This window comes from Schistocerca piceifrons, chromosome 5 (assembly GCF_021461385.2).
Source record: "Schistocerca piceifrons isolate TAMUIC-IGC-003096 chromosome 5, iqSchPice1.1, whole genome shotgun sequence".
NCBI classification, from domain to species: domain Eukaryota; kingdom Metazoa; phylum Arthropoda; class Insecta; order Orthoptera; family Acrididae; genus Schistocerca; species Schistocerca piceifrons.
Genome location: NC_060142.1, coordinates 350,599,382 through 350,614,680, shown reverse-complemented (window position 1 = coordinate 350,614,680; position 15,299 = coordinate 350,599,382). Strand labels below are relative to the sequence as shown.

At 43.5% G+C, this 15,299-nt stretch overlaps 1 protein-coding gene across 3 annotated transcripts in view; it reads right to left on the bottom strand.

Annotated features, from left to right (window-relative positions):
• Positions 1-15,299, bottom strand: part of LOC124798034 (villin-1) — a 370,930-nt gene that overhangs the window by 131,061 nt on the left and 224,570 nt on the right. The gene's annotated exons all lie outside the window — the stretch shown is intronic.

The window sequence follows — 15,299 nt, the reverse complement described above, 5'->3', positions numbered from 1 at the left end:
ATTACTAAATTTTTATGACGCAGGAGTCATTACTTTTTCTTTCTTCTTCTTCTTCTTCTACTACTACTACTACTACTACAATAATAATAATAATAATAATAATAATTTATGATATTATGAAGAATTCACATGAAAGAGTACTGTACAAACAAATATACACATACAAATTTTCGTGAAAAGCAAGTTACAACATAGCGCAGTGCAGAGATGTGCACGTTGCTATTGGTGACCATGGAAATAAAAGGGAAGAGGTGGGGCTCAAACTCGATATCAGCATGTGGCCTGCTCTTCTCGAATAACGTCAGGAGTAAGGTCCAGAATATTTTCTGAGTAGTTTAATAAACTGTTCGCCACCCTCTTCATTTCACACCATAGCTTCATTTTTATTTACTTTTCTTCAACTAGTTTCGGGCAGAATTCTTTTTTAGGAGGTACATATGACGCCTACAGAAACAACACACAGGGAAAACGACAGTGTCTCAACTAATGTGATGTTTTTTTCTTCCGCAGAGGGGCCGCAAAGAACTTTTTGTCTGACGTTTCTGGCCGTACACGCCGATAGACAGGAAAACTACTCATCTTGTATCCGCAGGGGTCACTTTAAAACACCACGGAGCACATTGTAGCGTTTTTCGTCGCTGCGCGAAGGTTCGGAACGATACAGACACCAATATTTTTCTTCGGAGCCAAATGTGCAGCTGGATTTAATGAACCATTATAGCAGATTCAATTGCGATTGTCCACTGGTTCATTCGGAGCGTGAAGTATTCCACTTTGACAATTTCTTGCCTTCAAAGTGAAGTGAAGTGAAGTGAAGTGAAGTTTAAGTTTACCTCTAAAACTAGTGGCACTTGAAAATCTGCGGTTAGCACGATGGATTTCTGGAACTGTGCGATTAGTCTATTACAGTACAAGCGTAAAATGTTATAATTGTACATATTAAGTTCGTGTATGTTGACATAGGCTCTGGCGCACAGTACACACAGAACGACGTGGCACAATTGTACTTGCATTTGGAAGACCGTCCGGGTTTATGTGTTCTTTTGCTTTCTATGAATAATTTGGAACCCTACTTCGGGTATTGTACATAGGATCATTCTTTGCAGATTGCAGCTTCTTGCGGTAATTGTGAGTTTCCAGAACCGACACTCTGCGTAATATACCCTTATCTGCTGGTCATTCATGAGTATTAAGAAGCGGATACATAAAATACAAGTAGCACAACCTTAATTGGGAGCTCTGTTATACTACTGGCAAAAAGTTGATCTATCCAGTTCTTCTCCTAAATAGTGCTAACGGCTTGTCGTTCTCATTTATATATTCGTCAGAGCACATCACGCGACATACATCATGCTGTTGTTGATGTTGTGGTCTTCAGTCCAGAGACTGCTTTGATGCAGCTCTCCATGCTACCCTATCCTGTACAAGTTTCTTCATCCACTAGTACCTACTGCAACCTACATCCTTCTGAATCTGCTTAGTGTATTCATCTCTTGGTCTCCCTCTACGATTTTTACCCTCCACGCTGCCCTCCAATGCTAAATTTGTGATCCCTTGATGCTTCAGAACATGTCCTACCAACCGGTCCCTTCTTCTCGTCAAGTTGTGCCACAAATTCCTCTTGTCCGGATTTCTATTCAATACCTCCTCATTAGTTATGTGATCTACGCATCTAATCATCAGCATTCTTCTGTAGCACCACATTTCGAAAGCTTCTATTCTCTTCTCGTCCAAACTATTTATCGTCCATGTTTCACTTCCATTCGTGGCTACACTCCATACAAATACTTTCAGAAACGACTTCCTGACACTTAAATCTATACTCAATGTTAACAAATTTCTCTTCTTCAGAAACGCTTTCCTTGCCATTGCCAGTCTACATTTTATACCTTCTCTACATCGACCATCATCAGTTATTTTGCTCCCCAAATAGCAAAACTCCTTTACTACTTTAAGTGTCTCATTTCCTAATCTAATTCCCTCAGCATCACCCGATTTAATTCGACTACATTCCATTATCCTCGATTTGCTTTTGTTGATGTTCATGTTATATCCTCCTTTCAAGACACTGTCCATTCCATTCAACTGCCCTTCCAAGTCCTTTGCTGTCTCTGACAGAATTACAATGTCATCGGCGAACCTCAAAGTTTTTATTTCTTCTCCATGGATTGTAATACCTACTCCGAATTTTTCTTTTCTTTCCTTTACTGCTTGCTCAATATACCGATTGAATAACATTGGGGAGAGGCTACAACCATGTCTCACTCCCTTCCCAACCAGTGCTTCCCTTTCATGCACCTCGACTCTTATAACTGCCATCTGGTTTCTGTACAAATTGTAAATAGCCTTTCGCTCCCTGTATTTTACCCCCGCCACCTTTAGAATTTGGAAGAGAGTATTCCAGTCAACATTGTCAAAAGCGTTCTCTAGGTCTACAAATGCTAGAAACGTAGGTTTGCCTTTCCTTAATCTTTCTTCTAAGACAAGTCGTAAGGTCAGTATTGTCTCACGTGTTCCAATATTTCTACGGAATCCAAACTGATCTTCCCCGATGTCGGCTTCTACCAGTTTTTCCATTCGTCTGTAAAGAATTCGTGTTAGTATTTTGCAGCTGTGACTTATTAAACTGATTTTCATATCTGTCAACACCTGCTTTCTTTGGGATTGGAATTATTGTATTCTTCTTGAAGTCTGAGGGTACTTCGCCTGTCTCATACATCTTCCTCACCAGATGGTAGAGTTTTGTCAGGACTGGCTCTCCCAAGGCTGTCAGTAGTTCTAATAGGTATGTTGTCTACTCCCGGGGCCTTGTTTCGACTCAGGTCTTTCAGTGCTCTGTCAAACTCTTCACGCAGTATCATATCTCCCATTTCATCTTCATCTACATTCTCTTCCATTTCTATAATATTGTCCTCAAGTACATCGCCCTTGTATAGACCCTCTACATACTCCTTCCATCTTTCTGCTTTCCCTTCTTTGGTTAGAACTGGGTTTCCATCTGAGCTCTTGTTATTCATACAAGTGGCTCTCTTTTCTCCAAAGGTCTCTTTAATTCTCCTGTAGGCGGTATCTATCTTACCCCTAGTGAGACAAGCCTCTACATCCTTACATTTGTCCTCTAGCCATCCCTGCTTAGCCATTTTGCACTTCCTGTCGATCTCATTTTTGAGACGTTTGTATTCCTTTTTGCCTGCTTCATTTACTGCATTTTTATATTTTCTCCTTTCATCAATTAAATTCAATATATATTCTGTTACGCAAGGATTTCTACTAGCCCTCGTCTTTTTACCTACTTGAACCTTTGCTGCCTTCACTACTTCATCCCTCAGAGCTACCCATTCTTCTTCTATTGTACGTCTTTCCCCCACTGCTGTCTATTGTTCCCTTATGCTTTCCCTGAAACTCTGTACAACCTCTGGTTCTTTCAGATTATCCAGGTCCCATCTCCTTAAATTCCCACCTTTTTGCAGTTTCTTCAATTTTAATCTGCAGTCCATAACCAATAGATTGTGGTCAGAGTCCACATCTGCCCCTGGAAATGTCTTACAATTTAAAACCTGGTTGCTAAATCTCTGTCTTACCATTATATAATCTATCTGATACCTTTTAGTATCTCCGGGATTCTTCCATGTATCACATATACTTCATGATCCGTCTAAATCAACGAGGGTACATTTGTTTCCGGCTTACTGACAGTGGGTTATAACATTGCTTAAGGTACCTTCTATCTCTTGACAAAAACTTTATACATGAGAAAGGTCCAGTCCAATCGTGGTTCGGTGTCTACAAATAAGCACGCAATAGCAGGCAGTTAACTCTTAGTAACAGGAGGACCCGATGGGAAACAGAGCACCGCGTGGATGATCTGAGAGACCTTCTAGATGGGTCGCCGTCAAGTGGCGGTCACGGCAGCAGCCGCGAGAAGATGACTGCGCCACCGTTCACAACAGGCAGCGCCAATTACAGCTCCAATTACTACTAGCACTTACAGATCGGTCTCTCGCTGAAAGGCGAGAACGTCTAGTGTAGGTACCCTTATTAGGGCTGCTGCTTTCTCGTACAGCCCAGACAGCAGCGTCTGCATCCTTTTTTCGCCGTGACAGCATCATTCGTTGAGACTGCTCATCACAAGGACATTGACAGTCTCTAACATTTCAAATCCTAATTGAATTACAGTGGAAGATGCATCACCAATTCTAAGATCCAGCATTCTCGAATATGGGATAAGTGTTTGCTAATCCTCTTGCGAAGGCTTACATGTTTAGAAATTTGATCCTTTTCTTTTTCTTTTTACTTGCTGACCAAAACAACAAAGCCGATACTTCAATTAAATGTAACTGACTGAGCGTTCAGATATTAATTACTTTTTGTATTTTCATTCGAGATATCAGATAGCTTAGATTTCACATAACTTGTGGCAAGACAGAATATCTGATCATCAGTCCGTGAAACTAGTTCTATTTCTATTTTACCGTATTCTTTTCTCATACTCAAAAATTCTTCCTCAGATCCAAAGTGCGTGAATAGTTCGACCATGAAGTGTATTTTACTGCTGCACAAGAGCAATCAATAGCATCGCTTTCCACGTAAGGCTGTTGTATGTGATAACGGGTTACCTTTATCATCTGTATGTGATACGTAATAAAGTTCATGGTTGGTCTGTTTTCATGTATCGCATTATCAGTATGAGCAAATATAAGAACAGGAAAATAATTCAGCACCAGCCACTTCATGTCAGATAATGGTCTCTAGAGCTGAGGCCAACAAGAGCCTCATCACAGAAACTTCGAAGCGTAATTTTTTCCACCTTGACACGTATGCTTTTGTACAACTAAGTGAAAGCTGATTAACGTGTAAGGCTATACAGACCTATGTACTGTGTGACATGAATTGCAAAGTAGAAGTAACAATACTGTTGCGGTCGACGGGTGTGTGCTGCGGTAAGGCGCAGGACTCGTACACGCAAGAACTAGGGTTCCAATCTCAGACTTAAGAAGAAAATCACGTTGATATCCTAACACCAGGTTGTTAAACTCGCTAAGCATAATTCAGAAATTCACTACATTTTAAAAATTCTGAGTTAATGTCATGTCAGCATTGTAAACTACAAATTAAGATATTAAAGCAACCACCTGCTACATTGGTAATAACCAGGTAGGTATTTGAACTCCCTTATCTCAACATGGCTAGTCACGATTTTTTTCTCATTATGCCATCTCACTCAGTGTGGGGTGCGTTGCATAATACACACATTAAAAAAAGTTTTGCACCTAGGTTCGGAGAGTTCCGGAACCTGTACTTAAAACTGGAATAGAGATCAACATAAACGTCATTTCTGCCCATAATATTGCTAATGAGAACCACACATTGCATGTTGTACCACCACAGTGCGAGAGCTGCAGAGGTGGTAGTCCAGATTGCTGTTCACACCGGTACCCCTAATACCCAGTAGCACGTCCTCTTGCACTGATGCACGCCTGTATTCGTCTTGGCATACTATCCACAAGTTCATCAAGGCACTGTTGGTCCAGATTGTCCCACTCCTCAACGGCGATTCGGCGTAGATCCCTCAGAGTAGTTGGTAGGTCACGTCGTCCATAAACAGCCCTTTTCAATCTCAGGCATGTTCGATAGGGTTCGTGTCTGGAGAACATTCTGGTCACTCTAGTCGAGCGATGTCGTTATCCTGAAGGAAGTCATTCACAAGATGTGCACGATGGGTGCGCGAATTGTCGTCCATGAAGACGAATGCCTCGCCAATATGCTGCCGATGTGGTTCCACTATTGGTCGGAGAATGGCATTCACATATCGTACAGTCGTTACGGCGCCTTCCATGACCACCAAGGAACCTCCACCTTGCTGCACTCGCTGGACAGTGTGCCTAAGGTGTTCAGCCTGACGGAGTTACCCCCAAACATGTCTCCGACGACTGTCTGATTGAAGGCATATGCGCCACTCATCGGTGAAAAGAACGTGATGCCAGTCCTGAGGACATCGGGAGTGAAGTTGCGCATCATGCAGTCTTTTGCGCACAGTTTGAGTCGTAGAACGACGTCCTGTGGCTGCACGAAAAGCATCATTCAACAAGGTGGCGTTGCTGTCAGGGTTCCTCTGAGCCAAAATCCATAGGTAGCGGTCATCCACTGCAGTAGTAGCCCTTGGGCGGTCTGAGCGAGGCATGTCATCGACAGTTCTTGTCTCTCTGTATCTCCTCCATGTCCGAATAACATCGCTTTGGTTCACTCCGAGACGCCCGTTCGCTTCCCTGGTTGAGAGCCCTTCCTGGTACAAAGTAGCAATGCTGAAGCGATCGAACCGCGGTATTGACCGTCTAGGCATAGTTGAACTACAGACAACATGAGCCGTGCACCTTCTTCCTGGTGGAATGACTGGAACTGATCGGCTGTCGGACCGCCTCCGTCTAATAGGCGCTGCTCATGCATGATTATTTACATCTTTGGGCTGGTTTAGTGACATCTCTGAACAGTCAAAGGGACTGTGTCTGTGATACAACATCCACAGTCAACGTCTATCTTCAGGATTTCTGGGAACCTTTTTTGATGTGTGTATTACAGTAGATATTGGAATGGGTAAGGTAAAACTGCAAAGCATTCGTCTCAAGTAGGATCCGTAATTAATATAGGGTTCAATCTTTGTTATTTTCTGCACGTTGGCTGAAGATGATGGCGACCATAAAGATTATTGTTTTGAGGGACTTGATTCCTTCTGATCTCACGATGTTCAGCTCTTAATAATAATGCGGCGAGAGAAAGGCGTAAACTTTCGACTGAGCTGGTGGTTTCATAGGCGACATAAAATAGTGCCACAGGTCAAGTAACAAAGGTGGCAGGCACAGGATCTTAGTATCTAAAGTGATATATTGCGGTATTTGGTTCTCAGCGTAAGAAAGGCCACGAATCGAGAGCCTCCCTCCAACACCAATTATCTTTTTCTCCACACCTGCGTGGTGTGGACATTTTATTGAGACTGTAGATGTGAGCAAGTTTACACCACAGTATCGGTTTTGAGCCTCAGTGACAGTGGATGCCTTTATTAACGGAGCTAAATCGTTACAGAAATATTCCAATTGGGGCGACTGGTATAGAGCATGTGACATTTCGGTGAAAGCTGTGTAGCGCTCAGATGTGTTTCCTGAAGCATTCACGCTCACATTTCGTAATAATCTGACTGCTGCATAACGCGGCAGTGACAGGAGGACTGGGATGCAGGAAGACGCGTCTGTTAATTCCCTCCTAGTGTGAGGGATGGTGTTCAAATGGTGCACATGAAGTACCTTTTACCTTCGAAGGTAATGATCCATTTCTTCGCAATACCTTACGCATTTGGAAAGAACAGGACGTCGACTTACCGGTAACTGTGACTGCGGAGCTTGTTGTTCGGCACCATATTCATTTCAGAAACGTCAACGCATACGACAAAGCTGAGATACGGGCCTAGACAAAGTACACCATCATACGAGACGAATCAAACTGGAAGAGTTTGTGAACAGACGAAGCCCACTTCCATCTGACAGGATATGTCAATACACAGAATAGTCGAATATAGCCAACGGAAAATCCACATGCAAATCAACCAGTACCACGTCATCCGGAAAAGGTCAAATTTACGGCATCATTTATCATAGGGCCATATTTTTTCGAATAGACAGGTGCTTCCGGTTCTGTTACCTGTACCGTCACTGCTAAGCGCTATAAGTGTCTTTTGCGTAACCACGTCATTCCAGCTCTCCATCAGCGTGGATGTGTGGATGGGTTCATTTTTAGGCAAGATGGTGCACCTCCGCACATTGCGAATTCAGTTAAGCAGCTGCTGAAGCGCCATTTCGGAAATGCTAGAATTATCAGCCGCCATTTCCCTACAGCCTGGCCGTTCCGATCACTTGATCTCAATCCGTGAGGCTTCTGGCTGTGGGGCTATCTGAAAGATGTTGTTTTCAGCGATCCGACTGGAAACTTAGCTGCATTGAAGGCACGCATTGCGCAACACTTTCTGAACATGACCCCGGAAACACTTCGATCAGTTGTGGAACATGCTTTTTCTCGATTTGAACTTGTTGCAGAAAACGGTGGACAGCATATTGAACATGTTTTGCGCGGGTCACATGGAAATTAATAATTCGATTTGATTTTGTTTGATACTTTTTATGCGGTTTTTGGCCTCAGGACAATTAGAAACCGATGTGAGTGATGCTTTTTATGCCGTTTTTGGCCTCAGGACAATTAAAAACCTATTTTTTCCATTCGATGTGATATGACCTTGCCGTGGTGTATGGGCTTACTAACAGTATCACACCTGTACACCAATACACACTGCGTAGTACAGTTTGTTTAACGTGAAACGTACGCCTTAGGCATTGTTGTATGATTCATTTGTCAAATTATGGTGCTTACAGCGCCATCTATTGCTCCATTTTGTAACTATTTATTTTTCTTCTGCCATACGTTTCCCCCCTTCTCCGATAATATTCCGTTGCAATTTGATGTCATTCTGACCAGTGGTGTTATTTCTACAGCGATTTGAAAGTTTAACTTTAATTATAATCACCCTCTACATCAGTATGGACCTTAATCTGTCTTATGTTATTTTCATGATTCCTAAGCAAGATATACATTGGTGCCGACAGAACTGTTGCTAGCACCAAGTCTCTGAGATCGTTGGATGTCAGCTGTCTTTCTCACTAGTCAGGTCTCCAAACACTATAGCAACGCAGTGCATCACATATTTATCATTGATTTTGTGGTCTGGCACTATCAGATGTTTTCTTCTTGCTATATCCTCGTTTAAAGAGAGCCGTCATTCACTGGAGAAAATGGAAATTCCATCCAAGTCTTTCTATAATACTATTTGTATTGTCTGTGTTTGACGGAGTGCTGTGAAATGCCATTCAGGCATGCATGCAATAGATACTTCTTTGATCTACAATTATATAAAATGGAAGAAATGTATTCGGAATTGCGAATACGATCAGACGTCCGCTGCACAGTTTACTCGTGACAAATGAAAATTTGTGCCGGACCAGGACTCGAACCCGGATTTCCCGCTTCTCGTGAGCGGTCGCCTTTTCCACTTCGGGTATCGGAGCAAGTCTCCAGGACCGACAGAAACTTCCAAATAGCACCGTGTGTCTAGGTCCTGCACTCCCACAACTGCTGCAATTCTCGTACGTGGAGAAACTTTATTATTATTGGCGCGGCCTGTATAGGCATGAAATACTGTTTGCAGTGTCTGTGTTTGACCGTGTTTTTGGAATGTCTTTCAGACATGCAGCAGCAACGTCATCCATCAATCTAATAACGTTGCTGAGCCTACCCGGTAAACTGTTTATGTATACTGAGAGCGACAGATGTGCCATTACGCTTGCTCCCACAGGATATCCGCACACGCGCAGAACATTGGCAGCTTGAGTGGTAGGTAATTATTGCGTGCGTGTTCGCGACCTTTGCAGAGGCTGTGGTGCTTGCACCGGACGTGATCGGGCGCCGCTGTGCTCGCGATAAGACGGGCTCTGCAGATAATCCGAACCCGCTGATAAGGGTGCGCTATTTCGAAACAGGCCAGCACGGTGTAGCGGGCGGCTGGCTTACGCAAGTGGCGCTTCCAGGTAATCGACATGACGGGCAGCCGGCGGCCCGTAGCCCGTGCGCGGCTATCGCGTCCGCGTCGCCTTGAAACCACTGCCCCGCGCTGTTACACAATGCGTGCCGGCAGCGGGCAGCGGGCGCCTACCTGTTGTGCGAGCGGCGCAGCCCAATGACAGGACACCACGTGAGCTCACGCCGCGCCGACGATACTGACAGCTAATGGCTTGCGCCTAAGCTGTGAGGAAACTTCCTCGTGCCTGGGTAACGTCTAGAGCATCGCTACTAACGCGTGGGTCCCTTGCAACTTCCTCTAGACGACCAATGGGTCCAAGCTGGTCAATCTGACAGCAGTTGAGCACAATCGATTCTTTTTAATGGCATTTGCTTTCGCTTTACGACCTCTTTGTGGTAACGTGCTTGCCTCCCATCGAGCGGGCCCGGGTTCGATTCCAGGCCGGGATGGACTGGGTGTTGTGTTCACCATCACTTCACTACCATCACCGGCACGCGAGTCGCCCATGTGGAGACGAATGTAATAAGACTCGCACTCGGTGGCCGAACTTCCCCGGATGGGGGCTCCCGGCCAGAAATGTCATACGCTCATTTCATTTACCTCTTTGGTTTTAGAGCTGTTAAACGGTAAGCGCGCGCAGTCCTAGTAACATATAATGTCATCCGTTTACCTTTTCAGAACAGAAGGTTTTGTGACCAAGATAGGCTGCAGATTTCTTAAATTGTGCTACAGGATTAAGAAGTGTAAAGTCCCTCTAAATGAGCGTACTGAGCGACTTTCCATCTAGTGCAAATAACTATAGCTGTACGTGACCTCTAAGTATTGGCGTACGATCCAAACGAATAGACCCGACCTCTCTGTGGACGTCCGCATTGAAACTGGTATCAGTGACCTCGAGGCAGTTGTAGCAATGATGATTGTCGGACTACAAAGAGCGACTAAAATAAGTAGAAAGATTTGTGTTTTCAGTAAACTAGATAAAGAGGGTGCTACAGAAGAATGCTGAAGATTAGATGGGTAGATCACATAACTAATGAGGAGGTATTGAATAGGATTGGGGAGAAGAGGAGTTTGTGGCACAACTTGACTAGAAGAAGGAATCAATTGGTAGGACATGTTCTGAGGCATCGAGGGATCACCAATTTAGTATTGGAGGGTAAAAATCGTAGAGGGTATACCAAGGGATGAATACACTAAGCAGATTCAGAAGGATGTAGGCTGCAGTACGTACTGGGAGATGAAGCAGCTTGCACAGGATAGAGTAGCATGGAGAGCTGCATCAAACCAGTCTCAGGGCTGAAGACAACTACAACAACAACAGATAAAGAGGCAGTAGTTTCATGACTCAATGACGAGCTTTCAAGATTCAACTCTAGGCAGCACCGTGTAGACGACCTGTGGCTCAAGTTTAGAAGAATACTTGATAGAAGTTGATAAATATGTTCCTAGTACAACAGCTCGTGATGGGAGGGACCCTACATGGTAAAGAACTCTTTAAGAAACATTGATTGCTACAGAATGCGTGTGAAACAATATAGATAAAAAGATGCTAGATGAAATACGTTTGGCTGTGAAAAAGCGTGGAGCATTCGACGACCACCGCATGCCGCAACAGAATCTTCTCGACAGACCTACCACGAAACCTAAAGAACTTCTGCTCATATAAAAAGATGTCAGTGGCACCAAATTTAGTCTCCAGACACTGAAGGACGTGACAGTAACTAAAATTGAGATTAACAAAGCAAAAGCAGAATTACTAAAGTTGCATTTTCAAGTCTTTTTTTACACAGAATATCCAGGAATACTGCCCAAGTTAAATTCTAGCTGCACTAGGTGACAGTGGCATTGAGGAACAACTGAAATCGCTTAAACTGAGCAAAGCTGCAGGTTCCAAGAGATTGTATACAAATTTGCTACTAAATTAGCCCCTCTTTTAACCACAATATGCCGCAGAAACCTCAAACAAGAAACTGTGGTGAGTAGCTGGAACGATACACAGGCCACACCCGTCTACAAGGAGGACAGCGGAAGTGATCGACAGTACCTGGCCCATCAACTTTGACCTCAGTCTCTCGTAGAGTCTTGAACATATTCTTAGTTCAAACGTAATGACGTACCTCTAAAAGAATTACCTTCTCCACGTCAACCAGCTTGCATTCCAAAAACGTTGGCCATTTGTTCTCACATGACATCCTGAAATCCGTGGTTCGAAGCAGTGCAATATTTGTTGACTCCCAAAAAGCATTTGGCTCAGTACCACACTAACGTATAATTAATTAAAGTACGGTGATATGGAGTATCAAGAGAAATTTGTGACTGGATTGTGGATTTATTGCTAAGGAGGACGCAGCATGTTATTTTGACGGAGACTGATCGACAGAAGTAGAAGTAATTTCAGGTGTGTCGCAGGGCACCGTGTTGAGACCCTTACTGATCATGTTGTATTTTAATGGCCTGTCAGGCAACATTAATAGTGACCTCAGACTTTCTGCAGATGATACCATTATCTATACTGAAGTACAATCTGAAAAAATCTGTAGTAATTTTCAGTCACATCTTGATAGTATTTTAAAGTGGTGAAGAGGTTGGTGACTTGCTTTAAGTGTTCATAAAGGTAAAATTGTGCACTTCACGTAACGAAAAACACTTAATCAATGGGAGACCGTCAAGGCGATGACGAGAGCCCTGAATAGGCAGGCGCCTAGGAAGATAGACGCCAACTATCCCGCAAAAGCCTGCTTCCAAAAGTTCAGAAACCAGCATTACGCGAGGAATCGATGAATATATTATACCTCCTCTAGAATTGTTGCCATAGGGGGTCGCAAAGAGAAGACTAATTACAGAGGTCTTGAACAATCATTTTTTCTACGCACCATACATGAATTGAACGAGGAAGAAAACCCAATACATGAATACATCGAATAATGGGAAATACCCCCTGCTATGCGCTTCACAGTGGTTACCAGAATACAGATAGATGAAGATGTTGCCTGGGGACACCGAGCTATTCAGTTCAATCGTCTAAATGAAATGATTTCAGTCGTAGGCCACATTAGTAGCTTTCCTTGGCGAAGTGTGACTTGGTAAGTGAGTATAATGTAGTTGACTTTACTATGTTTAGTGTGATTTATTGCCATCGAACGTAAGAGAAAAGTACGAACACAGGTACTGGTACGCAGCACCAAACAGCACTGAGTGTAACGCCCCCATTTAACCGGATCACCTTGAACAGTGTCACGTATCCTGAATCTAGGGCACTGGTGTAAAGACTCCTCATAGTCCTCTTTCTAACTAGCGAAATGTCGCAGTGATTGAGACATTAAATTTGCATTTCGTAGAAACGGGATTCAGAAACACGTATAGCCATCCTGATGTAACTATTTCCCTTGCCTAACCAAATCCCATTTAACAATGTCATGTTCAATTCGAACTTTTTCTACAGTCTTCATGTCGATGGAATATTAAACTCTGATTTTACCTCCTTTTTCTGATGCTTTCTCAAATCACTATGGCGCGTTTTCAGCTTCTGCTACGAAGCTATTATTCTCACAGTTACCAAGACAATAAAAAACCAGCAAGAGTATTTATTCACGTCACTTGTGGAACTACAGACAACTAGCGATGGTTGGTTGATTTGGGAGAAGGGACCAACAGCGAGTTCATCGGTCACATCGGGTAGGACGGGGAAGGAAAGCGGCCGTGCCCCTTCAAAGGAACCATCCCGGCATTTGCCTGAAGCGATTTAGGGAAATTACGGAAAACCTAAATTAAGATGGCAGGACGGGGGTCTCAATCGTCGTCCTCCTGAATGCGTGGCCATTGTGCAAATCACTGCGCCACCTCGCTCGGTAGATTGCGATGAAAAGTGAAGTAAAACGTTGCGATGGTGAAAGAGAAAAATTAGGGATAAGTACCACGGTCTTACGGGAAACAAATGTGTGAGTAACGACAGAAGAAAATCTAAATAGTTGAGTACTTCGTGAACCAATTTACCTTGTAATTTACGACGTACTACTGCGATGTTCAGATATGAGGCAAATAGTAACAATAAGTACGATCTGGAACAGATCTGCTCATGACTCCGTATAAGAATAGCAATGATAAAAGCTGCAGGTGGAGTTGTTTTCCTGGTTGAAAGTATGCGAGATCCAGAATTCCTCAGCAGTACAGACAGAGTAATTGATGCACAGTTAAAACTGCGACAGAAGAAAAAAGGCTTTTATGGTATCCCCACCAGACTCATGTACGTCAGTTGTTCCCGGTCGAGAGTCGGAGTGATCGGCGACTCCACCGCAAGCGGCTTCAGTGTCGCACACATTGGGCTGTCCCTCCGGAGTCACAGCTCTCCTTATTCGAGTACGCGGACTCCGAAGTGAGTCGCACGCTAGCAAGAGCCCGGATATTGTTTACTCGGCCTACGCTCGCTTTGCATAGTGCACTGTTGCGCACTTACTGTTTCCATTTTTGTCCCAGACCGTGTCTTCGGACACTCTGCTCACCAGGTAGATAGAACACGGTGTTTTTCGCGGGTGCCACGCGGCGTGGTACTTTGCTCCCATCTCGAGTGTTTTTCGAGGACTCTATCATCGAGCTACACGAGATATAACAGCTTTAATAATTTTAAACAGTAGAAACGCGACAAAAACCGATAAAAGTGGAACAGTTATAGTAGAAGACGTAAAGCAGTAAGACAAATATACTTAAGTTATGCAAAGCAAGATAAACATGGACAGCAGACCGACACAGACAAAGTAAACTTTAGTTCAGGCTTAACGCAGATCGCTAACGCCGTCAAGTTAAGGAAGGACTGCACTGTACACCTTGCGCACACTGCCTTATGAAAGTGACAGAAAATTAGCAGTAGGTTGACAGCGAAAACGTATTAAATGTGATGCTACGGAACTACGAATGTAATAGACTTGGAACGGTAAATAAGCCTGCGGAAAGCGCAGCAGTATGGAAGATGACGAAGGTGTAACAAAAGTTATGGAGAATGTGAACTACAGAGATATTCAAAGATTGAACCCTAGTTTCAACTGTTGCGAGTTATTTAACTGTCAGCTTAATGGAATGCGGCAGTTACAATATTCCAAGCTATCATCTGCGTATCTCACTCCCCGCAAACTTGAATTCATTTAATGTCATGTAGATAAGCGCTGTGAGTGTGTTTTGCTGTGCATCTTTGCATATGCTCACTTCCTAAACTTATTAGGCTCACAGGTTTGAGACATGCACCACGAAGACACAAATTATGATCTTTGACGAAGTAATGCCGCAGGACCGGCTAGGACAGAAGGCGAGGGACATACCAGTCAAGTGCATGTACCAAATTAAAGTAAGTTCTGATACACTGACTCACTTTCAGGCAGTCTTCCGTTGCTAGTTCACACAAACGTTAGCGTGATCAGCAATGACGTCAATGGCAGGTATAATAGGTAAAATCCCTGCGTAACTCTACTGACAATGGTTTATAGGTAGCAGCAGTACGAAAATATATGAAGCTCGCAAATGCAGAATCTGCATGCTGAGAGCCGCAGGTACAGTCTGAATCTATTGCAGCTCTCGACAGGACACACTAGACCTTCACTTTCGTAAAAACTACTGTTTACTGCAGAATTCATTATCATGTATATCGTTCAATTAGAAGGATTACTAGTAAATAATATATTGTTTGTGTAGCTTT